Source organism: Pleurodeles waltl, chromosome 6 (assembly GCF_031143425.1).
Source record: "Pleurodeles waltl isolate 20211129_DDA chromosome 6, aPleWal1.hap1.20221129, whole genome shotgun sequence".
Taxonomy (NCBI): domain Eukaryota; kingdom Metazoa; phylum Chordata; class Amphibia; order Caudata; family Salamandridae; genus Pleurodeles; species Pleurodeles waltl.
Window position 1 is genome coordinate 226,774,014 of NC_090445.1, and position 25,671 is coordinate 226,799,684.

Consider the following 25,671-nt stretch of genomic DNA (forward strand, 5'->3'; position numbering starts at 1 on the left):
CATATAAGCGCTTAGCATTAAACATACAGAAAATAATATGTCAGAGCAGATAATGGCACGGTATGCATGGTTTGTTTTGTTTTAACATACAGCAGTTTCTCACCTCTTAGAAGAAGCAACCTTTGTTATTTTGTAAAGCATATATTTGGAACGATAGGAAAACCAGTATTCATCCTTTCAGTCTTTCAAGATTGAGAAACTGGGTACATTTGAGTTTGGTTGATAGTACCAACTTGTATTCAAAGTGATGCAAATTACACAATCTGCATACCAAACACAATATAAAAACAAGGTGTTAATAGTTATCTCACAGCCAACTTGTCTGTTCTCTAATGGAAATTGTTGTAAGGGCACAATTGCGAAAGAGAACAATTTTGACTTTGGGCGTGCCACTGACTGACAATGAGATAATCTTCGTTGTCTCGGAGCTCAAGAATATAGAAATGAATCAAACAAAAACTCAGCACTATTTCTCAAAAAAAGTCTGGAACTCCTAGAATAACCAGCTTCGCTGCTCTGTTTCCGCATTAATGGGCCCTGGGATGAAAAGGAGTTGTGTCCTTTTCAGGATCCCTCCTGTGGAACTGACAAGACAGTTTTATATCACAGATGGGCAATGACTGTAGCCCCCCAGCCATCTGCGGTATTTTCATATTTGAGCTTCCTCAGTGGACCTCACTACACAGACTGAGCGAGTCATCCTCCAGAGGGCGAAAGGCTGGATTACATGTGTCGGTGAGCTGTTGTGATCAACACACTCAAGGGTAACCACGCATCCCAGATTTGCTGGGACAGTCACAGTTTTTTGCCAACTGCCCAGGTAGATTTCAGAAAAATTAGCACATGTCCAGGTTCAGAGGGGGTCAACTGAACACAGAGTGAGGCAAGTTTTCATATGTTCCAGTGTTTGGTTAGTTAGCAGTTCTTCTCAGATGACAAAGTAACTAACATAGATGATACTGTTTGTGAAAGCTGCATTTAATTAACGTTTAGTGCCTCATTGTTTATTTTTAATATATTGGTGAACAATGACAATTTAATCATTCTGTGCTCATCTCCTGGTGCAAAACTGTAGTCCTACATTTATGTTAGTGGAATATTCCAGTTTTTGATTTTCAAAATTTGGTAATTCTATGTCAGGAGCGGAGGCTTCGGATTATGCTTCCTCTTTACTTTACTGTCAAAACAGCAGCCAATAAAATACAACAAAACTTTAAATTACAACTCCCATGAGCACTGAATCAACCAATCATGGCTCTACACTGCCGACATATATAGCCTGAATGCTACAGTCCGCCTTCTTTCTTTGCTGCTGCAGCAGCCAGATAAGTGATGCGCTTACATTATGATTGTTTTTGTTCAGCGCATAATCATGTTTGTCTGTATTTCTCACTTGTACTCAAGTGCGCGTTTATTGCCTTGCGCTGTCGCGTTTATTATATATTTTGTACAGGTATCTGCGATCCCTTTTGGTCATCTCTAGTCAGCGTGGAGCAGGAGCTGGCCGCAAGTGAGTTAGTCTCTCAATAGAGAGGACATAGTCCTCTTTCTGTTTCGCGTGCCGCGCACGTGTGTTGAGCCAGATCGGAGTTTTTCTTCCGATCGGCTTAACACGTGTGTGTCGGACATCACACAGGCTATTTTTGAAAGTTTATTGGCCACATTTCGGGGGAGTGTTTATTTCTTTAATCTTATTTCTTTAAGCCCTTCTGTGCCGGGGACGTAATGGTTACGTCCACCGGCACAGTGCTCATGTGCCAAGGACGTAACCATTACAACCTCAGCACTGAGTTCAGAGGGAGCACCGCTCTCTCTGTGGGCTTCCCTCCCACCCCCCCAAGGCAGGAATTGAAGGGGAAGCCCTTCCCCTTCCTCTCCCCTCGCCCCCCCCAGTGACGTCTGATGACATCGCGCTGACATCATCAGAGGCCACTTCCCCATTGAGCCTGGAGCATTTCTCTTCCGATCATGTGATGGGGGCCCTGAGAGGCTTCAAAGGGAAGGAAAGGGATTTCCTTCCCTTTGAAGTCTCTCAGAGCATTTCAAAAGCTGGATCGTAAAGCGATCCGGCTTTTGAAATGCCCACTAGACACCAGGGATATTTCAAAAAAATTAAACTGGCACAAGGGGAGCGACCCCTTGGGCAAGGGGTGCAATATTTTGCAAGGACTTTTCTGCCCCCACTGGGGGCAGATCGGCCTATTGCGGTTAGGCCGATCTGCCCCCAGGAGGGGCAGAATCCACAAGGGATCTTTTTTTAGTTTTTTTTTTAGTTGGGGAGCGACTCATATTTTTATTAGGCCAGTCTGCCCCCAAGGGGGGCAGAAACCACTAGACACCAGGGAGTTTTTTTTTACGGCAAATTCACGGAAGGGGAGCGACCCCTTAGGCAAGGGTCGCTCCCCGGGGGGGCAAATTTATAGGCCATTTCTGCCCCCTCCCCAGGGGCAGATCGGCCTATCGTTACTAGGCAGATCTGCCCCCAGGGGGGGCAGAAACCTCTAGGCGCCAGGGATAAAAACACATTTCGGGTTGTTTTTTTAGAGATCGGGTGTGACCCCTTAGGCAAGGGTCACTCCCCTGGGGAGCAAATTGTATTTAGACCATTTCTGCCCCCCTTGGGGGCAGATCGGCTGATTTTTGTTAGGTCAATCCACTAGGCACTGGGGATCTTTTTTTTGGTGCCAATTTCACGCAAGGGGAGCGACCCCTTAGGCAAGGGTCGCTCCCCGGGGGCGGGGCAAATTTATAGGCCATTTCTGCCCCCTCCCCGGGGGCAGATTGGCCTATTGTTATTAGGCAGATCTGCCCCCAGGGGGGGCAGAAACCTCTAGGCGCCAGGGATAAAAACTAATTTTGGGTTGTTTTTTTAGAGATGGGGTGCGATCCCTTGGGCAAGGGTCACTCCCCTGGGGGCCAAATTGTATTTAGACCATTTCTGCCCCCCTTGGGGGCAGATCGGCCGATTTTTGTAAGGTCAATCTGCCCCCAAGGGGGGCAGAATCCACTAGGCACCAGGGATCTTTTTTTTTGGTGCCAATTTCACGCAAGGGGAGCGACCCCTTAGGCAAGCGTCGCTCCCCGGGGGGAGGCAAATTTATTTTAGGCCATTTCTGCCTCCCCTGGAGACAGATCGGCCCATTGTTATTAGGCTGATCTGCCCCCGGGGGGGCAGAAACCTCTAGGCGCCAGGGATACATTTTTTCAGGTTTTTTTTTTTGTTTTGTTTTTTAAAGGTGGGGAGCGACCCCTTAGGCAAGGGTCGCTCCCCTGGGTGGCAAATTGTATTTAGACCATTTCTGCCCCTCTTGGTGGCAGATCGGACGATTTTTGTTAGGCCATCTGCCCCACCTCAAATAAATGGGGCCAAAGTTGTTCTGCCCACCAGTGGGAAGATGAGGCAATTACCCCTGATCCACACCCCAGGGGGGCAGAAAGTCTACTAAATGCCAGGGAATTAAAAATATATATATATATATATTGAGGTGGTGGCTACCAACAAGTATGGGCCTGGTTATGCCCCCACCCCAACTGAAGGGGGTAACAGTCTTTCAGCACTCCCCTGCACTCTAAAACATCTTATCCCACAGCAGGCAAGAAGACATTTGATTATTTTGGGTTTTGGTTTTACATTTGGGCCATGAGAGCTTGGCTAACTCTCAAAATCGTCCCACTTGGAATGGTGAGGGCTGCACTTTATGGACTTTGGGACGCTACCATGTAGAAAAATCCACAAGACCTAGACACATCTGAAAACTCAACATCTGGGTGATTCCAGGGTGGTGTGTTTCACATGCACCCCGCACCATTTTTGTACCCACAATGCCCTGCAAACCTACAACTTTGCTGGAAATCACACATTTTTCCCTTCCCTTTGGGAATCTGCAGGAATCCACAAAATTCCTACCACCCAGCATTGTCTCATCTATACCGATAAAAATTCTGCTGCACTTGTCAGCCTAAAAATGTTTTTTTTTTAAAACTGCCCTTTTGGACCCCCTTTGGTTCCCCCTCAGTATCGATATGTATTTGGCTCTTCCCTTTCACGAGCACTTGGCCCACCTACACAAATGAGGTATAATTTTTACCGGGAGACTGAGGGGAACATTGGGTGGTATGAAATTTGTCCCAGTGCGGTGATCCCACACAGAAATGTGGGAAATATGTGATTTGTTAGCTAAATTTGAGGTTTGCTGAGGATTCTGGGTTAGAAAACATTGGGGGATCCACGCAAGTCACACCTTACTGGACTCCCTCGGGTGTCCAGTTTTCAGAAATGTCTGGGTTTGGTAGGTTTCCCTAGAAGGCTGCTGAGCCCAGGATCAAAAACGCAGGTGCCCCCGCAAAAACAGGTAGTTTTGTATTTGATCATTTTGATGTGTCCAGATAGTGTTTTGGGCAATTTCCTTTTGCGGGCAGTAGGCCCACCCACAAAAGTGAGGTACAATTTTTATCGGGAGACTTGGGGGAGCGCTGGGTGGAAGGAAATTTGTGGCTCCTCTCTGATTCCAGAACTTTTTGTCACCGAAATGATAGGAAAAAGTGTTTTTTTGGCCACATTTTCAGGTTTGCAAAGGATTCTGGGTAACAGAAACTAGTCAGAGCCCCACAAGTCACCCCATCTTGGATTCCCCTAGGTGTCTAGTTTTCAAAACTGCACAGGTTTGCTAGGTTTCCCAAGGTGCCTGCTGAGCTAGAGGCCAAAATCCACAGCTAGGCACTTGCAAAAAAACAGCTCTGTTTTCTTTGTGAAAATGTGATGTGTCCAAGTTCTGTTTTGGTGCAGATCCTGTCGCGGGCCCTAGGCCTACCCACGCAAGTGAGGTACCATTTTTATCGGGAGACATGTGGGAACACAGAATAGCAAAACAAGTGTTATTGCCTCTTGTCTTTCTCTACATTTTTTCCTTCCAAATGTAAGACAGTATGTAAAAAAGACGTCTATTTGAGAAATGCCCTGTAATTCACATGCTAGTATGGGCACCCCGGAATTCAGTGATGTGCAAATAACCACTGCTTCTCAACACCTTATCTTGTGGCCATGTTCGAAATACAAAGGTTTTTTTTATACCTATGTTTCACTTTTTATATTTCAGCAAATGAATTTGCTGTATACCCGGTATAGAATGAAAACCCACTGCAAGGTGCAGCTCATTTATTGGCTCTGGGTACCTAGGGTTCTTGATGAACCTACAAGCCCTATATATCCCCGCATCCAGAAGAGTCCAGCTGACGTAACGGTATATTGCTTTCAAAAATCTGACATCGCAGGACAAAGTTACAGAGAAAATTGTTGTTTTTTTCACTTCAAGTTCAATATTCTTTTATTTAGGCTGTTATTTTCTGTAGGACACACTTGTAGGATCTACACAAATGACCCCTTGCTGTATTCAGAATTTTGGCTACTTTTCAGAAATGCTTAGCTTTCTGGGATCCAGCATTGGTTTCTCACCCATTTCGGTCACTAACTGGAAGGAGGCTGAAAGCACAAAAAATAGTACAAATGGGCTATGTCCCAGTAAAATGTCAAAACTGTGTTGAAAAATTGGGTTTTCTAATTCAAGTCTGCCTGTTCCTGGAAGCGGGAAGTTGGTGACTTTACCACCACAAACCCTTTGTTGATGCCATTTTCAGGGGAAAAAACACAAGCCTTCATCTGTAGCCCTTTTTCCCATTTTTAAAAACAAAACGACATTTTTGCTGTATTTTGGCTAATTTCTTGGTCTCCTTCAGGGGAACCCAAAAAGTCTGGGTACCTCTAGAATCCCTAGGATGTTGGAAAAAAAAGACGCAAATTTGGCGTGGGTAGCTTATGTGAACAAAAAGTTATGAGGGCCTAAGCGCGAACTGCCCCAAATAGCCAAAAAAAGGCTCGGCACAGGAGGGGAAAAGGCCTGGCAGCAAAGGGGATAATCTTATTTCAAGAGTGTATTTTTAAAGGCAGGTGGCTTACTCCACCACAATTATTGCTGGCTAAACAGCTTATAGCTCTTTCTTTCTAATTAATTCACCTGCTTCAGGGTCCCCCCCGCTAACCCCTCCATCCCGCCCAACCATTACTATGGTGTACTATGCCGATGAGGAGGAGCAGTATCAAGAACTGCAGGAAGTGCCTATTGAGTACCAAATGGAGGAACGACTTGTGCATCATGTGCAAGACTCCCTGAACTGGGCCCTGATTCAGGCCTTGAAATCTTTTACCCAACCTTTGGCCAATTTTAGCAGAAGAGACTTTTTGGGCGAGGACAGTCAACAGCCTTGCTTGCATACTGGAGAATCTAGGGAGGTGTCTGGCCTCTCTCTGCATCGCTCTGGGGGTTCATCATCAGTGGAAATTCTGACACAGATGGCAGCTTTGGTGCTGCGTGATCATGAATATGGGGGTTTCCCCCTCAAGAAACATCTAACATTTTTCCAAAGTCCTCCTTTTCACAAGCAAGCTTGCATGAAACATCATCGTCTAAGTCAGAGTCGGATGACTCACAGACAGATTCGGTTCCAAGCAAAAAGTAACGCAAATCACGTCATGTTATGCCAGAAGCTCCAACCCCCTGCTGGTAAGAATCTCTTATTCTCTCCCGAAGATATAATACATCCACGTTCCATCGAGTGGGTTCCCACAGCTGAGGTAGCTCATTACGTGCAAGATAGACTGCGCAAAAGCTTTGAGAAGGAAGTGTGCAATACTCTCAGGTCTGAATGCCCATGGCCTTCCTTACTCTGCAAAGTAGCGGAGACTCCGGAGTTGGATCCCAGTATGGCGACCTTTTTGTGCAAATTTGTTAAAGAACCCAAAAAAGGTCTTCATCGCACTTGGTGTGGTTGCCAAGATAAGTTACTGGACTTGTCAGGCCCCTTGACAAAAATCTTGGATCTTGCTATCCAATCTAAGGAATCCAATACCCCTTTGGATCCAGATGTTTTTCTCGAATGGGCACAGCTAGCTGTCTGTCTTTTGGACAACGCCAACTGCGCCATGTCGACAGAACGCAGGCATTCTATTCTAATACCTCTAGATCCCAAATTGGCAGAATTAGCGACTAATGAGGCTGGTTCTTTAGCCAATGGTATGCTTTTTGGCGATAAATTTGTTAAAGATTTGGGCAAATATGTCGCAACCTTCAAAGCTTTGGATAAAGCTCAATCCAACATAAAGAAAGTATTCAACAATGCTCTTTTTGCCAGGGCAGGGTGCTTCAGAGGCCAAGCACCAGGCCGTAGATTCCAGGCTTCCAGATTCGCCTCTAAAAGAAACCCAGGTGGTTCCACAGAATATCAAACTTTCTACCCCAGTCTTTACAGAGGACATGGTCGTTCCTCCAGAGGGTATCGTGGAGGTGGTTCCAATCAAGAAACCAATAATCCAGGTAAGGATTATCCCTTTCTCTGAAGTAATTTTGGGGGGCAGGGTGCAACAATTTCTGCCGGCATGGCAAAATATTACTCAAGATCCTTGGGTTCTTCAAACAGTCCAGGGTTTCCACCTAGAGTTTTACACCTCCCTGGTTCAGGGGGCTCTTCCTCCTCCACTTCTTTTTTCCCTCGAAGACTGCGCTATCATCGAAGAGGAGATTTTTGCACTCATTCAGAAAGGGGCACTGGTACAGACCACGCCGCACCCTCACAGATTCGTCAGCACGATTCTCTTAATGCAAAAGAAAGGAGGTGGTTCCTGATTAGTTCCAAATCTCAGGCATTTCAATTCTTGGATGGTATACCGCTATTTCAAGATGGAAGGAATACATCTTCTCCGAGATATAATAAGAGACGGAGACTGGATGGTGCGATTGGATCTCAAAGATGCGTACGTTTCAATTCCGATTGTTGCTCCCCACAGGCGTTTTCTTCAATTCCAATGGTGATGCCATTAGTTCGAATTCAACGCCATTCCCTTCGGGCTGTCCTCAGCTCCTTGGTGTTTCACCAAACTCCTTTGTCAGGTGGTCCAATTCTTGAGGGAACGAGGAGTGAGACTGATTATATACCTCAACGACATTCTTATTATTGCTCAGGACAAAGATACAATTCTTTTTCATCTCAATTGGACAATCCAATTGTTGCAAGATCTCGAGTTTGTCATCAATTCTGAGAAATCCAGCATGGTACCAACACAGACTATCGAATTTTTAGGTTTTCAGATGGACTCTGTCAAAGCTTTGTTACTACTCCCTTTAAGCAAACGGAATTCTATCAAGAAGGAGTTGAGGAGAGCCTTTGTCTCTCCGACTATATAATTGAGGACGCTAGCACGCCTAGTTGGCCTTCTTGCATCGTCGATTCAGGTGATTTTTCTGGGGCCACTGCATTACAGGGCCCTCCAGAGGTTGAAAATCCTTCATCTTCGAAGGGGTCTTCAGTATTCAGGGTTGATTCCCCTATCAGAGGATGCAAAGATGGAGATATCTTGGTGGCCCTCCCACATGGATGCCTGGAATGGAAGAGCAATTTTCACATCAAATCCAGACATGATAATAGAGGCCAGCGGGTGGGGCTGAGGAGCTCGTTGCGGCTTAGTGGAAACGGGGGGTCTCTGGTACCCGGGGGAACTGAATTATCACATAAATTGTCTGGAACTCTTATCAGGAGTGTTTGCAATCAGATCCCTTTCCCCTCGTAAAAGCCCATTGTTGCATCGTTTTTCGGATGGACAATGTGTTCACAGTCAGGTACATCGATCGCCTAGGGGGGGACCAGATCGCGACTATTAGTGGAGATTGCGAAGGATTTTTGGCATTATTGCCTCCAACACCAGATCTTGGTGATAGCGGAATTCACTCTTTCTTCTGGATGGCAGCGACTGGAAGCTCAACCCGCAGATTTTCCATGCTCTTCAACTGCGGTGGGGGATTTGTCAAATAGATTTGTTTGCTTCCCGGTTGAACAATCAAGTTCCGTGTTATTTCAGTTGGAAGCTGGATCCTCAGTCGATGAGGACGGATGCCTTCCTTCAAACGTGGCTGGGGAAGCTGCTTTATGCGTTTCCTCTTTTTGCAATGATTCCCCGTGTCCTGCCCCAAGTTTGGCGCTACCAAACAGAGGTTATATTGGTGACTCCGTTCTGGAGAGCACAGCCTTGGTTCCCATCTGCAATGATTCTTTTGTGTGATTTACCAGTGAGCGAAGATCTTCTCAAGGATTCGATAGGCAGCTCCCATCCTCTGATTCTACAGGGATTGTTGTCCCTGATGGCTTGGAGACTTTCAGGCGACAATGGCAAGTGCCTGGAGTTTCAGAATCTGCACTATTTTTCTTATCCCAGTCTTGGGCTCCCTCCACTCATAAAAGATATGAGCAAGCCTGGAGGAACTGGTTATGTTGGTGCAGTACAAGGAGTTTGGATCTTGTGGGGTTAGACATTCATGTCATAGCCAATTTTCTATCTGATTTAGCTTCGCAAGGTTTGGCTTATAGGACAATTAATAATTGCCGTTCTGCTCTTTCGGCTGGTCATCCTCATATTCGGGGTAAGCCGGTAGATGAACACCCTTTGATTTGTAAAATTCTTAGGGGTATCCGTATGGTTAAACCCCCCTCAACCAAAAGATACATCTTAATGGGATGTTAATATTGTTCTGCGTTTTCTCAGGAACTGGCCTGATAATGACGGACTATCTCGTAAGCAATTATCAGCGAAGCTGACGATCTTGTTATGTTTATTATCTTGTAGAAGAGTCATGGATGTTAAAGCTTTGGATTTATCAGGTAGATAAATCAGGTAGGGTATTTACTCCTGACGGAGTATCTTTTTCCATTACCAGACGTACTAAGACTTCTTCAAAATGTATTTATTATCCGTCTTTTCCACATAGTAAAAAACTTTGTGTTGTTCAATGTATAAAAGCTTATGAAGATTGTACACATGAACTTAGACAGGATGTTTTTGGCCAGTTGTTAATTTCCTTGCAGAAGCCTTTTCAGGCAGTCAATGCAGCAACTTTGGCTCGTTGGGTCAAATGGTTATTGGCAAAGGCAGGCAAAGATATAAGCATATTTGGAGCTCACTCTGTTAGAGGAGCTATGGCTTCTAAAGTTTTTTCAAGTGGGGCTACATTAGAAGATATTATTGCAGCAGTGGACTGGTCAAATGATTCTACTTTCAAAGTATTTTATCATAAACCTATTGTTGATGTTGTATCTGATATGGTGAATAGACTTTAATCTAGCATAATCCGAAGCCTCCGGTCCTGACATAGAATTAAAACTTTTCTAGCTATCGCGTCAAGAACTTTAGAATCTATTGAGGACATGGAGGCGAGGATTATCCCACCCGTTGTACATATATTTAAATATTTGTTAAACATGCTTTGTATAATATGTCTGGTATTTATAGAATATGCATATTAACGATAGATAATAAAGACCCACCCGATGTTATATGTAGATATTGGTTCTTTATTTGTCTTCTACAGGGGCGAGTAACACTGTTTCGTGAGTCCTTCGGTTTCCGTTTGGATCAAGTGGAAGTTCTTTCTGGTCGAAGTAACCGGATGAAGTGGTTGAGATGTCTCCACGTTGCAGGAGACACTTCAGTAGACCAGGGTTCTGCAAGTTCTTATGCATCTTAACATTTGGATTTCGCAAAGAAAGAGGACGGACTGTAGCATTCAGGCTATATATGTTACCAGTGTAGAGCCATGAGTGGTTGATTCAGTGCTCATGGAAGTTGTAGTTGAAAGTTTTGTTGTATTTTATTGGCTGCTGTTTTGACAGTAAAGTAAAGAGAAAGCATAATCCTCGCCTCCGTGTCCTTAATAGAATCTGAAATTCTTGATGCAATAGCTGGAAAATTTGTAACTCCACCACACCCAAGCTCTTTGCATGTATCCACTGTGCCCATAACACCAGGCTGAACATTCACATTAAGAATCTTTCTATGTAAGCGGGTCTACTCTTTGTGGGCGTTCTTAGGGTTGCCACTCTTTTCATCAGGTTTTGATGTTCTGAAAGAGCCAGTTGCTAAGAAAGTATTTTTGTCATCTTTTTACCAATGTGACTGGGGTGACAAAGAACCCCAATATGCTGTATTTTTTAGCCCTTCCTACCCTTAAGTGCACCTTCCTGTAATGATGTTGCTTTGATTGTTTTGTGCTGATTTGATCCACAACAAATTAAATCAACAGGAGTTCAAAGGCCTTTAAAGAAATAGCTATGATTCATTTACATATTGGGTTAAAAAAAAAAAAGTAGAAAATCAGCTCTCAGCAATTTCTAGCAGAAGCTAACCAAAAAATCAAAAGCAACAAAGGCAAAACTTAGCCCAGTGTCATCGCTCATAGTCTGTGTCCACGCCCCTGCACTTCCTGCTGAATGCGCCATTCTGCATTCAATTCATTCTCATATTCCTGTGTTGCTGGCTGTTTTCTTTGAGTGCTGTTACTGCAGTTCCACACAGGGCTCGCCCAGGCAGCGGCATTTGTCAAGCAATAATCTTCTTTTGAGTAACACGCCTATGGCGTCATCTTTTGAACTTTGGTGATTTTATTCAAACCTTCAATTCTCTTCTTGGGAGAGCAAACAGCAAGGTGAGGTGACGTGAGCTGCACGAAGCAAGGGAGGAGGAGCTCCGTCTGAGGCACGCGTCAGATGTTGGAGCCGCACTGGATTATTTGCAGCCCTTCGACCATCGGACCCCTGGGCCCTCCCAGACCCCTTCAGTCTAGGGCCAGACCAAGGAAGGCACATCAAGGCACATCACGGGAGGCCGGAGGCGGACAGACAGGGACAGGGAGCAGGCAGGCAACCTTTGCCATTGTGTTAGCGCTCTGTGGTCGCTGTGCTTTTCCAACGGCTCAGCGGCACAGCGGCGTAGTGCGGCTCAGCGCAGTCCAGCTCAGCGTTTTCTTGACATCGCTATTGTTGCAGCTTGACGCCATCTGCCGCCACTTGCCTCTTACCGCTCTCATCGCTCTCTGCCTCTCTCTTTCCTCCCTGCCCTCCCTCATTGCTTGATACAGTGCATCCAGTGAGCCCCAGACACAGCTACCTGCTGCCTACCCGCTACCTACCTGACATCCACCGCATATCAACCAGAAACCTTCCTGAAGTTATTTGCCAAGTGCCAGGTGCTATCGGAGGTTGGTCACGGTCGTGGAGCAGCATATGTGGGAATGAAAGCACGGCAAAACAAGGTGAATGTGAGCAAGAAGTGGGACGTACGGAGGTGGGAGAGATGGTATAAATTCTGTGTGGGCCTTTTCTATGCTGTATATTACAATACCACGTATCCAGCAGTCTGCTAAAAATTACAGCAAACAGCGAATAATAGCGACTCCTGGTGACTAACAATGATGCAAGTAGTCAATATCTAACCCCAATTCCGCAACAGTTGCTGATCCGAGGTTGCAGTGTGCACAGTGCTGCAGTAGCACAACAATAGTGCAACAGCAGTACAATAGCATCACCACTTTCCTTGAGTTCCTGGAAGGAAGGAAGGTGGGGAGCCCGTAACGGGACAAGGCACAAGAGTCTTTCATCAGTTTGAGCTCTTTGGGACGGAAGACGGTAGGCGGGTTAGGGGTGAGCGTGGCTGTCTCAGTAAACAGCTGCAGAGTGTTTTCACTAGGGCTTCACGGGAGCATCCCAGCTAGGTCTGGGTACGGCTTCTGACTGCTTCTGGGGTGCCCTGCTCACCCTTCGTATTTAATTTCATACTTCCCATCTCTGGCCGATCCAATCAGCTCCTGCTGCCCCTGCCTCTTCAGTGCGTCACCAGCAGAAAAAGGGAAAAGCCACCTAAGGAAAGTACCATAAAATTCCTCTGCCATAAACTGCACATCAGGACAGCTATTAACAGTTTGACAAACCATCATGAGGTTGGGCAGGGTCAGACTTCTATGGAGAGGAAATCTAGGAACCAAATGAAACTGCAAAAGATAAGGAAGCTTATCAAATCGGAAATTCAAAATGAAAACCCAGAACAAACCACTCCGCCCTTCACTACTTTACAAGCTTACTTTACGAAGTCTGGCGGAGCTGGCAAGGTGTATTCTTAAACGATCCAACTGCTGTTATCTACTCAAAAACCGAAGGTATAGCAGGTCTTCCGACTCCATTAGCCCCTCAAATAGTGGGCACACAGCAGGCCCAGCTGGGTGCTTCTCTTGACCAATCTCTTAATCACATTTCATCAAACCCTCTTACTTGGAAGGCTCATGCAGGCCCATGCCCAGAACTGATGCCAGAATGCTTCACCAAAAAGCCTGCATTTGCGCAGACCATGTTGGCTACCGATTGTGACCAGCTAGCGGGCTCCCAGGAACCAAGGTGGGTCTCCATTAAAGATATGGCTCAAAACAAGCAGCAGGTGAACAACATTGTGACAATGGCTTTGGTCCATTATTCTAGAATATTCTAGAACATTGCAACGGACATCAGCTTGTCCAATCAAGGAAATTTAGAGGGGCTATTCTGCATAAACCACAGTCATCAATCACTTCTCAAAAGGATGGAGGCCCTCACGGACCTGCCGTCTAAATCATTCCATCAACACTCAACTCCAATGCTGCAACAAAACCTGGATACAAAAGGGCCTAAAGAAGGTATTAAAACCCCCAGTGGAACAGGCTTCTCTGGTACAGGAAGGCTATTGGTTACAATCAATCTCTATAACAAACAATGAAGAACTAGTTTAAGCACTGGAGCTAAAAACCTTTACTGTGCCCAACACCAACAAACAGTCTCCTTCTCCTCAAGAGCAGCGTTTGGCACAATCTTCATGGTTGGAGGAGGAGGAAACCTTTAATCACACTATATCACAAATGTTAAATGAATACCCTCCTGTCATTGAAATATTCAGTGGTTGGAGCAAATTATAACACGATGTAGGTTCGACGCCTAAGGCAGAGAATGAGCCTAACAAGATGGTTATTTCAGGTTGTAACAGCAGTAAATGTGCCTTCTCAGACAGCTTCAACCAGATTAACCCTTCAGAAAGCCAATCCGCAGACTGTCTAAATAAACCTAAGATGAGGGATTACTCACAGCTCCATTCTTCATTATTAAAAGCCTGCATACTTCAGTCTCAACACTTAACATGCAATCAGACAAATTAGACCTGCAAATTGATTTACTGAACATCATGCAAAACAGATTTTTGATATTAATCAGAAACCGGATAACTTAGCCAACCGGTCATCAACTCTGAAGATCACAACAGACCAGCTTCACCAAGAACCTTGTAAATGTGGCTCAATCATCAACAAATTGAGCACTCTGCCAGCTATCTTACGAAATATAGTAGACGAATTAAAAACAAACAGAAGTAAAATCCATTTACACAACTATTTCACTAAGCAATTAACCCGCCCAGATAATGAACAAACCTAAATAGGAGAATTGCCTAGTGCCCAACGCCCACTGAACTAAAATCAGGCAGTAACAAATGAAAAGAGGCAATAGGCCACAACTGTGTCCTGACCAAGCTCCAATTCAATAGAACAAAGTAATGTATCAACATCTCTAGCTGCACCTAAGCCTTTAACGAAAAGGCAAAAAAAAAACAAGTCAGAAAGGCCACTAAAAAACCCTGCAGCAAAGACAGCAGTAGTAATCTTTACCTAATTTTACAGTCCATTCTAAGCTGATGATTCAAATTTCACCCACTTCAAGGTGTCCACAAGTATCCATGTCTGTGGAGGCTTCACGGATAAGGGTCACAATTGGCTGTATTCAGATGATGGTGGATAATATACAACAAATCGCGACCTCCCCTCACTCAAAACCTATAGCACAAAGAACGACAGAATCACAGCCACCCCGGTCCATCTTGCTTGGATTTTAGAGAAGTGGCACAGAGGGCTCCACCCCTGCCTAAAAAGATAGAAAGGCAGGGGTGATCAGCAAGGGTGGCAGTAACCCAGTTATCATATATAGACACTAAGTTGTTGAAGGAGCAGCTGTTTAGACCTTTAACATCTCCACAGTGGCACCCAAAGACACTCTCAATAACAACAATAAAACCAACGAAGGACACACAGTGTGAGGCATCGGGAATCAGGCCATTGGCAGGAAATCCAGCTGTCCCAGCGCACTTAATGTTGATGGCTCAAAAAAGACCCTCTGCAAATAACAGCCGAATGTGTGGGTGTTCATATAGGCATTCCGCAGGGAAATAAGTTGCAATTACATGAACATCGCAACCCAGTACAAAGTTTGTGAAACAAATCAGCACATTGCCCAACTCAAAATGTCAACGCTGCACTGATCAGATCATCCATTTTAAGCAAAATATAACCGAGTCATTAGCAAAGTCAAATTGCCTGTCAAGGGTTGTTATAATCAATAATGAGCGGGGTCTCTCATCAACAAAGATAATGATCCAGAATACATAAACCTTTCCACTGGACATCCATCTTAAGTCACCATCAATTAGCCAACTCTGGCATCCCACTAGGGACTCACATGGTGAACAACAAGAATTCAAACTGCTGGCGAAACCAACTGCCTACGCAACGATAGGGGGAGCCTATCAGCCTCATCACAACACTGAATTGTTTTACAGTCTGGAATCTCGACAAATCATATTAACCCCTGCATTACATATTGCAAGGTCAGCAAGATACTTTAAATAGGGGTAATATCTTGAGGCTGTTAGCTGAACTGCCACTACTTCAGAACATAGAATCTACTGACCTAATATCGGAGAAATACCTCCCAAGCAGTGACGACTCAGCCCCAGAACAAACCCTCACCACCTGGAGATCTCAGGAGATTTCTGCATTAATTCTAGATGCTAAAACCGTATTTGATGCATGGGGGATAGCCCTTTCGAAACCAACCACACTATCCTACCACTTTCCCCTTTTAACTACTAGCAAGAAGATAGCAAATCACCCCTGCATCCACCAGGAGCGGACAGCCTACCAGGGCACACAAGCAACTGAAGCATGAAAAAGGCAGCATGAGAAGAAGGAAATCTTATCAAAGCCTGTTTGTCAAGTCCTGCATGTCTGCAACCCTGCCCTCTCAACTCCCCATTCATCAGATGACTCCCATGCAGAATGGAGATGGGTTGCAGCTATCCTGAATGCACGTTGGAACAATTGACATCAAAACTACAACATAGTTAACGCAGGACGGCAGAAGGCCATAAGCATTCTGTCTTGGAATATTGCTGGAGCTAAAAATATCTTCGCAGACAGCTTTCCACTAGCAACAAAAGGTAGCTACAAACACATCACAGTACAAGAAACATGGCTAATTGACCCTATGCACCCAGGGGGTTACATATTACATCACATTAGTGCTAGGAAACCAAATAAATTTGGCCGACCCAGTGGAGGCCTAGAAATCTATGTCTCGACTGCACTACGTGTAACCACAGAGCAATTAACATTATCAACTGATGATTTGCAGGTCGTCAAGCTTGATTTTCAAGACAACTGCCAAGCAGAACCCCCAATCAGATTCAACGTTTAAGTCCATCTACGGTGGATGCGGAATGTTCCTCTCCTTAAGAAACTGTTGCATGTGATTACGGAAATAAGATATGCCCAACCAACATAAGATACTCTAGTGACAGGTGACTTCAGTACAAATCTAATCTACACACCAGACAACGACCAACAGCTCACTGCAGAAAATGCCTTATGGTTAGTTCTTCCGCGAGCCCCTCAACCTTGGAAGCACCCGAATGACACGGGCAGGAACTGGGTAGGCACATTGGAGCATTTGGGTTTGAGAATTCTAAACGGGAGAACAATGGACGATACACCACTAAGCTACACACATTCTAGCTCAAAGGAGTGCTCAACAATAGAATACACTGTGGTGAATCTTGCTATATGGCCTTGGCTGAGAAAGTTCAAAATCGAAACCACGGTGCAGAGTGATCACTCATACCAGCATATAGAACTGTACCTGAATGCCCCACGACACACCCCAGTCCTGCTAGAACTTGGTAGTCTGGGATCTGTCCATCTAAAGCATCCACTCTGGTCACCAAATTCACTGCCTAAGAGACATCCTGTATTTATCTATAACATCTTTGCATACATCGGCAATGGAAGTGTGGTCCACTTTTTAACTAGATTATCCTCCTTTAGTACTGCACCACGACCAGCGCGAATGCGAGTGTTGTCAGGAACATCGAGCAGGTCGCAAAAGTGTTAAATCTGAGAAGGAACCTACGAAATGAGCTTAGAAAGATCAAAAAATCAAATGTTACAACAACCTTGTGCGAAAGAATAAAGCGCTTAAGGAAAGATTACAAAACTCAGATATGGCTTGAACACAAAAAGAAAGAGGACAGTTTCTGGGCAAAACTTCTGTTTAACTCAAAACCAGCTAATTCCAGGGCCTTTTGGGTAATGGTTAACGGCATTGACAGGATGTCAACAGACATTAACTGTTCATCTATCCCTGAGGAAAAATGGGTAACCCACTTGACCAGAATGTTCACCAATCAGGAATTGCCATCCAGTGTAAGCTTGCAGTCAAATATGCAAATAAGCCATTTCAACATCTGGCAGAAATATACAGGTCATAATCCTGAGGCAGTAACCAAAGTGATTAAGAAGGGACGCAGCGATGGTGCACCCGGCCCCAGTGGTCTACCACAGGCAGTATTCGAGGCGGATCTGAAATTCTGGTCCATGCCACTTGCAATCCTCTTAACTGAAGCTGAATTAAGCAGAACTATACCAGTCAGTTGGAGAGGGTCTATCATCAAACTGATATTCAATGGGGGGGACCGATCGAATCCGACCAGCTATAGGCTGATCGCACTGATTGATTATAAAGCTAAGTATTTTGCCTCTTTGATTCTAGACGATTTGCTTGACTGGTCTAACTCTAACAAAATAGTTTCTTTGAACCAAACCGGCTTTAAGAAGGGTTATGGCACCATGATAAACACATTAGCATTAGGCGACATTGCTGACAAGTCAAAACGCCAAAGAAAGAAACTACATTTATGTCTTATAGAGTTTAGAAGTGCCATTGACCGTGTGGACAGAAACATTCTCTGGGGAAAGCTGCGTACTTGGGGTCTGCACAAAAAAACTCCACAAAGCATAGAAATGCTATACGACAAACCCTGGGCGCAGATAAAGCTAGCTGATGGCACAAAGCTCTCGTGGAAGATTCCAACAAATGTTGGCCTTAAACAAGGGTGTGTTTTAGCCCCGCACTTGTTTAATCTTTTCATGGCTGACCTTTCCCCAAAGCTAAATGTGACATACTCACAGACCCCGAAGTTGGGAACCCTGCTTATGTCACACCTCTCGTATGCAGATTATATAGTTTTGCTGAGTCACACAAGAGTGGGTCTCCAGCGACTAATCAACACTCTGGCTAACTTTGCAGCAACAAACAAATTGGAAATTAACATCAACAAGTCTATAACTATGTCAATGTGGTGCACTTTCAGTTCTGCGCCCAAGCTCAAACTAGGCAACACAAAGTTAGAAGAGATCAGTCACTACAAATACCTGGGCCTCAATATAGAAAATAAACTGACTTTTGTGGTACAAAAGCATTACATCAAACAGAAATGCAAAGCCTTGACATTCGCCTTCTGTGCCTTGGCCAAGAAGTTAATCGGGCCTTCGTATAAACCGTTACTGACTGTCATGTCTGCAAAACTTCTTCCAGCCATAACCTATGGCAGTGCAGCACTATACTGCAAAGATTAATTAACTTCGGACGAGCAACAAATCAAAATATACAAGCACGTTTTTTGTCTTCCCCGTACCGCCTCCCCTGCACAAGTTAGATTAGAATTTGGTCTTCAACAACAGCAGTTAGTTAGAAAATTTCACACAATTAAAACCTGGTATAAAATTAAGGGGAACAAATCGAGTCCACTAGTTGCAGCATTATGGAATTCCATGGCCAATGATCCAAAGTCAGTATACAATGGATATTTACAAAGTGCCCTCCAAGAGACACAACTGGTACACCTATGGCAGGGTTCTGCAAAGTCGGTCCTGGAGAGCCGGGTCCATGTCAGATTTTTGGCATATCCACATTTGGAAAAAAGATGTTTCAGAAATCTACATTATTTTACATGTGGCTATGCTAAAAATCTGGCATTGACCCGGCTCTCCAGGACCGACTTTGCAGAACCCTGACCTATGGGATTCCAATACGTCATACTCCCTATTCTGCTGTGTACTAAATAGAGAAGCCAGGCTTCAATCCCTGTTGGATGATAAGAATACATTTCCACGCCGGACGCAGGCCTGGATGGTTATACATAACTACAGGAGATTAGTACCAGCACAGTACCTGAATTCAACGTACTCGGTAAATTTGAAATGTCAGCTGCTGACCATACGGTTCAGGCTCCCACCGTCTTTAGCAGACCAACCAGCATGGAAGAACGGCGATGAGACCGCATGCAGGTTATGCGGCGCTGGGAGGGAGGACGTGATTCACTTGATTTGCTTCTGCCCGGCTCTAAGGAAGCCTCGTCGTCAACTGCTGAGGTCAATATTCCTTATGAATGGGATTCGCTCCTGTCGGCCGGCAATAATGAAAGTACTTGATCCATCAGATCCTCAAGAAAATTGTAAACTAGTGAAACTTTTAAACTGCATACTAAATATTTAATAGATACAGGTGTGATAGAAAATGCAAGGTCTGTTGGAAGCACCATTTAGGTATGACTGTGTGGGCACGTTTTAACACAGATGTTGTAGTAAAGTTGAAGGTACATTGTGCCGCAGATGACCACTCAGGATCATGCTTCCAGTAACTTTGATACTATGGATTCTTAAAGTATTCTAGTAATTTTTGTTGATTCTGCTATCTCCTCCACAGAGACTGTTCTATTGCAGTAAAGCCGCCTGCATCTATGTTTCAACAGTCTTAAATGTCATAGTATCTTACAGGGACTTTACACACACAATAGATTCAGTGGATTCTTTTAAATTGTCAAATATATGCACTGAAACTTAGCAGCGTATAGTACTTTTGAGGGATTTTTTATTATAATAGCTTTAAAGATTTTAGGCAAAGAGTTATCGACATGTCTATAAACATGTAGTAGGGCTGAGTTTATTATATATTTTAATGTGTTCATATACTTCTCCATTTTCCCCTTGCCCTGCCCCTTGCTAGGATTTTAATTAATCATGCAAATGAAGGTTAATTCATTCAATCAATTGAGCCTTGTGAAAACACTGTAAAAAATACCTATTTCCAATAATTGTGCTGTCCGTTGAAAACTCCAAAATCCCTCTTAACACTTAGATTAAAAAATGAAACCAAATCACTGCATCGCCGCGGGCAAAATGGATCAACTCCGATGAAAATCCTCCACTAAATTTTGAAGGTCAAAGACGTCAAAATTCACAAACCAGCTACTGTCATCAAGAAATCCGTTTAAGAACGAATTAATAATGGAGAGTTTCATTTATCTGGATACAATGTCGACACACAGAGCTGGAGAAAGTACTTTTCAAACTGATAACTTTGAAAGGTGTTAAAATGTGGCCCAGGCTGGTGCGCACGATTCCTTTTAGGGCAGTTTGAGAAATCTTCATACCTGTTTGCATTTAGTATGCTTCCAAAAATGGCCGTGGAAAAGTTCGCTAATATTGTGTAAAACACTGTGGCAGGGAATGTCACGTAACTGCCCATGGTCTTTATTTAGGCCTCAGCTGGGGAATGGTGACTCTGGAGTCTTGGAAATGGGGCCAGGTCGAAGTCACACCAGAAAACGACGACAAGGGGAACATACTCGGAGAAAGTTAAATGTTTGTCCCTCACTTTCCTCCAAAAGATCTTTCCAGGGCTCCTCGCGGGTGTGAGGAGATGTGATAAATTCTTGCTGCGCGAGGCCTTCTCTCAACCAGTGCGATGCAGCGATTCTGGAAACTCATTTGCACCGAAGCTCGGCCCTCCGAGGTCTGCTGCATCACTCAGCCAGCGAGGCCCTTGCAAAATACTTAACATCAGGGTCAGTCTAAAACGCTAGCCAACTGTACGTGCTTAAGGGGCCCTGTTGGGAAGGTACCTGGCTTGCTCAAGGTCACATGGGTTGTAGGTGGGTAGGGAATCACGGGAAGGAACTATGAATCCACATAGAGTAATTCACCCCACCGAGGCGCTCCCTTTCTCCATGACAGGACCTGAGTCAGCCTTGCTGTGTTTTTTCGGTAGCTGGAAAAGTAAACATATTACCAGCTGTCCGCTGCAGGCGAAAAAAGTGTGAGTTTTAATAAAATATTAGATGCAGCTCAACAGGAACAGTGAATGTCTTTGTTTCTGAGCTGCTGACAGCCCCTCGCACGCGCGCCCTCGCGAACACGCGACACTTGAACTCCATGGCTCTTCCGGCCCCGCCCTGGTCGGGCAGGGACAGAAAATTGGCCTGGGAATCAAAATACACCTAAACTCCATTACCGGATCAGATAGCTTAAATACTATTAACATTTGCAGACTAAGGCTGTTTTTAACTACGAGAGACTGGCTGTATACGTATTTTCGAGATAAGGGACACTGCAACCATTTGCGCTGGCTGCCGGCAACGTTTGTGGTAATATTAAGAAAATCAATTGTAAAATCTGGCCACTGGGCGATTAAGAGCCCTTCAAACAGCCAGAAGATCGGTCCACACACTAACCTGACAGACCAGTCCTTCCGATACCGCCAGATTCCCCTGATGGGCGCACCACAGCTTGTCATGGAAGTCTTCAGCCTGTGTTTCCAAGACGTGTCTTCTTATGGTATTTGTGTTCCAGCAGCCAAACAATATCAAAGGTCTCAAGTTGCCCAGATTTATGTATAACTTATCTAGTCTAAAAGATTGCTTTGCATTCCGGTACTTGCAGTCAATGCTTAATTTGAGCCAGTGGTTTGGTTGCTGGTGGGGGCCACGACATTTTTGGAGACAAGCACCTATTTCACTGCATCAGAAATTTACCAAGAGAAAAAGAGGGAAAATACAGAAAGTAGAAAGACGAAGTAGGACAAAGATGGAAAAACGGTGGCAAAGGGAGACTGCAGGAATCTGCAAGAGTGAGTTAAAGGGGTTGCAAGTGCCTTGAGAAAATTTATATATTTTTTTCCTACAGCACAGATCGGCTGCATGCTCCAGGCAGGGGGCAGAGAGTGGGGAGGATTGAGTGGCAGTGGGGCGCATGGTAGAGGTCGTACCATGACTAATGTAATGTTAGTAAAGGTAGCCTTGTGAATGTGTGTAGAGATAGATAGATAGATAGATAGATAGATAGATAGATAGATAGATAGATAGATAGATAGATAGATAGATAGATAGATAGATAGATAGATAGATAGATAGATAGATAACAGTAGGTAATAATAGTTGATACCTAGTTTCCATAGGAAAACCTTTTTGTTTGCCAATAACTTTGGCTCCCATTGACGAATTCGCACAAAATTTTGAAAACTAGTTTGCCACTGTTTTGGGGTGATCCGTCAAGCAGGAGCCGAGAAAGAGTGGGGTCCCAAAATATATTTTCCCATGTAATTTTCCATAAGGTTTTTGAACAACCACTAGACGGAACTGCACCAAATTTGGCAGGAAAGTAGCTCTTGGTCCAGAAAGAGCCCTATTTGTTATTTGGTGTACATCCATTCAGAAGTTTTAAAGTTATTAAAGGAAAACAAAATAAAGATACCTAGGGACGTGGGTCCACCATGAATCCAGCAGTCAATGTGTTGATATCTGATTGGCTGCCAGTACTTCAACCAGGAAGTGTTGGCAGCCATCTTGGGAATCAGACTCAGCCAAAAATAAAGTACAAAAAAAGTAAAGGGGGCAGGGTAAGAATACCCTGACTCCCTAGCCCTGGTGCTGGGGTTGACCAGGCACCCCACAAGGGCAAAAAACACCTTTAAAAAACATGTTGCCACAAAATTGTGGTGGGCCTGTGAATCCACAGCAAAACTGTAAAAAAAGAAAATTCCGGCCTCCTGCGCTTGTTTTAAGTTTAACTCCCAGGTGGGTAGGTCATGGGGGCACGTGGAAAATAAAAAAAAGTTGGAAGGGGGCACAAAACTGTGTCAGCAAAGGATGCTTGCATTCTTGTGAGAGTATAGTGATCAGTGGCTGCCAAAGCGCTTTTCAAGAGCACAAAGGCTCTGGAGGAGGGTGAAGGGACTAGGAGGAGAGCCAGAGAGCTCTCGTGTTTTAGGGCTGGCGTACCCTGGGAGCTGAGAGCTGAGTGCCGCTTCAGTTAAATGCTGGCGGCAGGAAACCTGATCTCACTTTTATGAGCCTGTGGGTGCTGTGGACACAGGGGAGGCTACATATCCTGCTCATCACCCGGGGATAGTTGTGCATCCTGCTCATCACTTGGAGGCTGCTGCATTACCTGCTCTCACCTAGGGCCTCCTGCAATTCATGCTCACAACTAGGGTCTGCTGACCTCCCACTCATCACTCACAGGATGCTGCACTGCATCCCCCTCGCGCAGTGGCTGCTGACCTCCCATTTATCACCCAGGGGCTGCGGCACCCCCAGCCCACACACCCAGGGCCTACTGCACTGCATGCCCCACACCTAAGGGCCATCTTTCCCTCACCTAGGCCCTGATGCACCACACCCTCACCTAGGCACTGCTGCATCGCATGCCCCTCACCCTGGGCCGGCTCAACCACATCTCCTCGCTCTGAGACTACATTCTCCTCACCTAGAACAGCTGCTCCTCTAGCACCTGTCCAGCTGCCTGTTACGCCCCACAGCTCCTGCACCCCAAGTTGGTCACTCATTGGAAACTTAACCTCCTGCCCCACAACACAGGGACTGTACCGCTTCATGCTCCTCACCTGTTACATGACGGTGACAATGTAATCTCCTCATTAACAACTTTGTATAATTCCTCACTGGAATTGTGTCAGGTACCGAATGAGTTGAAACTTGCAGTACATGCAGTAATCTGGTCATTTAGACCAGGACAAATTAGAGAACAGTAGACCCATCTCCCTGCTTCCCGGGATAGGGAAAATTCTGGAGAAAATCATTAATAAAGTGGTCTCGAAATTCCTGGAAACTAATGACTTGTTGCATTACACCCAACCTGGCTTTCGACAGGGATACTGCACTGAGACAGCCCTTCTTTTGGCCATGGAGGAAATAATAAGGACGTTGGATCAAGGAGGTTCGGCCGCACTAATCCTATTGGATTTAAGAGCAGCCTTTGATACAGTATCTCATCTAGTCTTGGTTGAAAGGCTGAAAGCAGTTGGGATTTAATGATCAGCCCTTAAATAGATTACTTCCGTTGTGACCAATAGAATCTTCCAAGTAAGCAATGGACCTTTTATGTCAGAAACTTAGAAACTCAGTTGTGGGGTGCCTCAGGGATCTTCCTTAAGCCCCACATGGTTTAATTTATATATGAGGCCACTCTCTAACATCATTCGCTCCTACGGTTTTACAACGATTTCATACGCTGACGATGTGCAGATTATTGTCTCGCTATCCTCGGATACCATATCTACCTCAAAAAAGCTGACCACATACATGGAAAAGGTGTCCAGCTAGATGGCAGCCAGCCGCCTAAAACTTAATGGGGACTTAAAGTCTGAGGTGTTGGTAGCTGGACACAACTCCTCATTATCGGAGCACTATCTATGGCCCCCCTGTTTGGGGGAGCCACCCTCCCCTAAACCTGAAGTGAAAAGCTTGAGTGTCATTTTAGATAAGGAGCTGTTTATGGCGGCTGAAGCCGAGAGGGTGTCTGCAGTGTGCTTTGGACTACTGAGATCCCGCAGGAAAGCGCTGCAGTGGCTTCCTCAGAGGATGGCTGTCCAGAGCCTGATTTTGTCAAGCCTAGATTATGGTAATTCCTTGTTCCTGGGCAGTCCATCATATGTGATAAAAAAAAATTGCAGGTTATTCAAAATGCCACAGCCCGCGCATTGTTAGGATTACCAAAGAGGAAATCCTGCATTAGATCAATCGCACTGGCTGCCGATTAGAAGAAGAATCGAATTTAAAGCCATGTGCATTGTACATAAACCGAAATATTCCACAGGCACTCATTCCGTGCAACATCTATTCACTCCACACATGGCCAGGAGAGCCTAGGATCCAACAACCTCTTCCTCCTTGCAGTCCCTAGAATTAAGAGAGAAAGGAGAGGACGCCAGTCATTTGCCTACAGAGCAGCAACATTGTGGAAGTCTCTTCCAGTTAAGCTCCTGTCCAAAAGTAATCTACTGAGCTTTAGAAAGCAACTAAAAGCACACCTGTTTGCATAGGTGGGGACAATCTCCTCAGATAATGGTACGTCTCTGTGCTTGTATAGCGCTGTGATGCCCATGGGTTAGGGTAGCTGTTTGCCCTCAATAAAACTACCTAACGTAATACAACATAACTTAGGGCTGCATCGAGGGGCTGCTGCACCCCCTGCAAGGCCCACTTCTCGCCCAGGGCGTGCTACAACCCCTCTACAGGCCGGGTCCGTGCTGGGAGAGGGAGGTAGAATGCCTCAGAGTGCAGCGCTCCCGGTCTCCGCTACCAATATCTACTAGGATGTGGTGGGTTGCCTCAAAAAATGCAGTGTTCCACATCCTAGCACCGAATCTGCACTAGCAAAGGGGGTGGGGTCGGGAATGCACCAAAGGTGCACATGCTATCTCACAGAACCAACTGGTGTAACATCAATCTCTGGGACATCGTACCAGGGTGGGGCGGGCGCCCTCTCCGACCTCACCCCTGCTCCCTACGCCGTGCCAGGGATCAGAAACATGTCTTCA

The 25,671-nt window shown here is 45.1% G+C and overlaps 1 protein-coding gene across 3 annotated transcripts in view; it reads right to left on the reverse strand.

The window, feature by feature from the left end:
- The window catches only part of PLCD3 (phospholipase C delta 3), a 452,490-nt gene that overhangs the window by 246,144 nt on the left and 180,675 nt on the right, over positions 1–25,671 (reverse strand). The window lies entirely within an intron of this gene.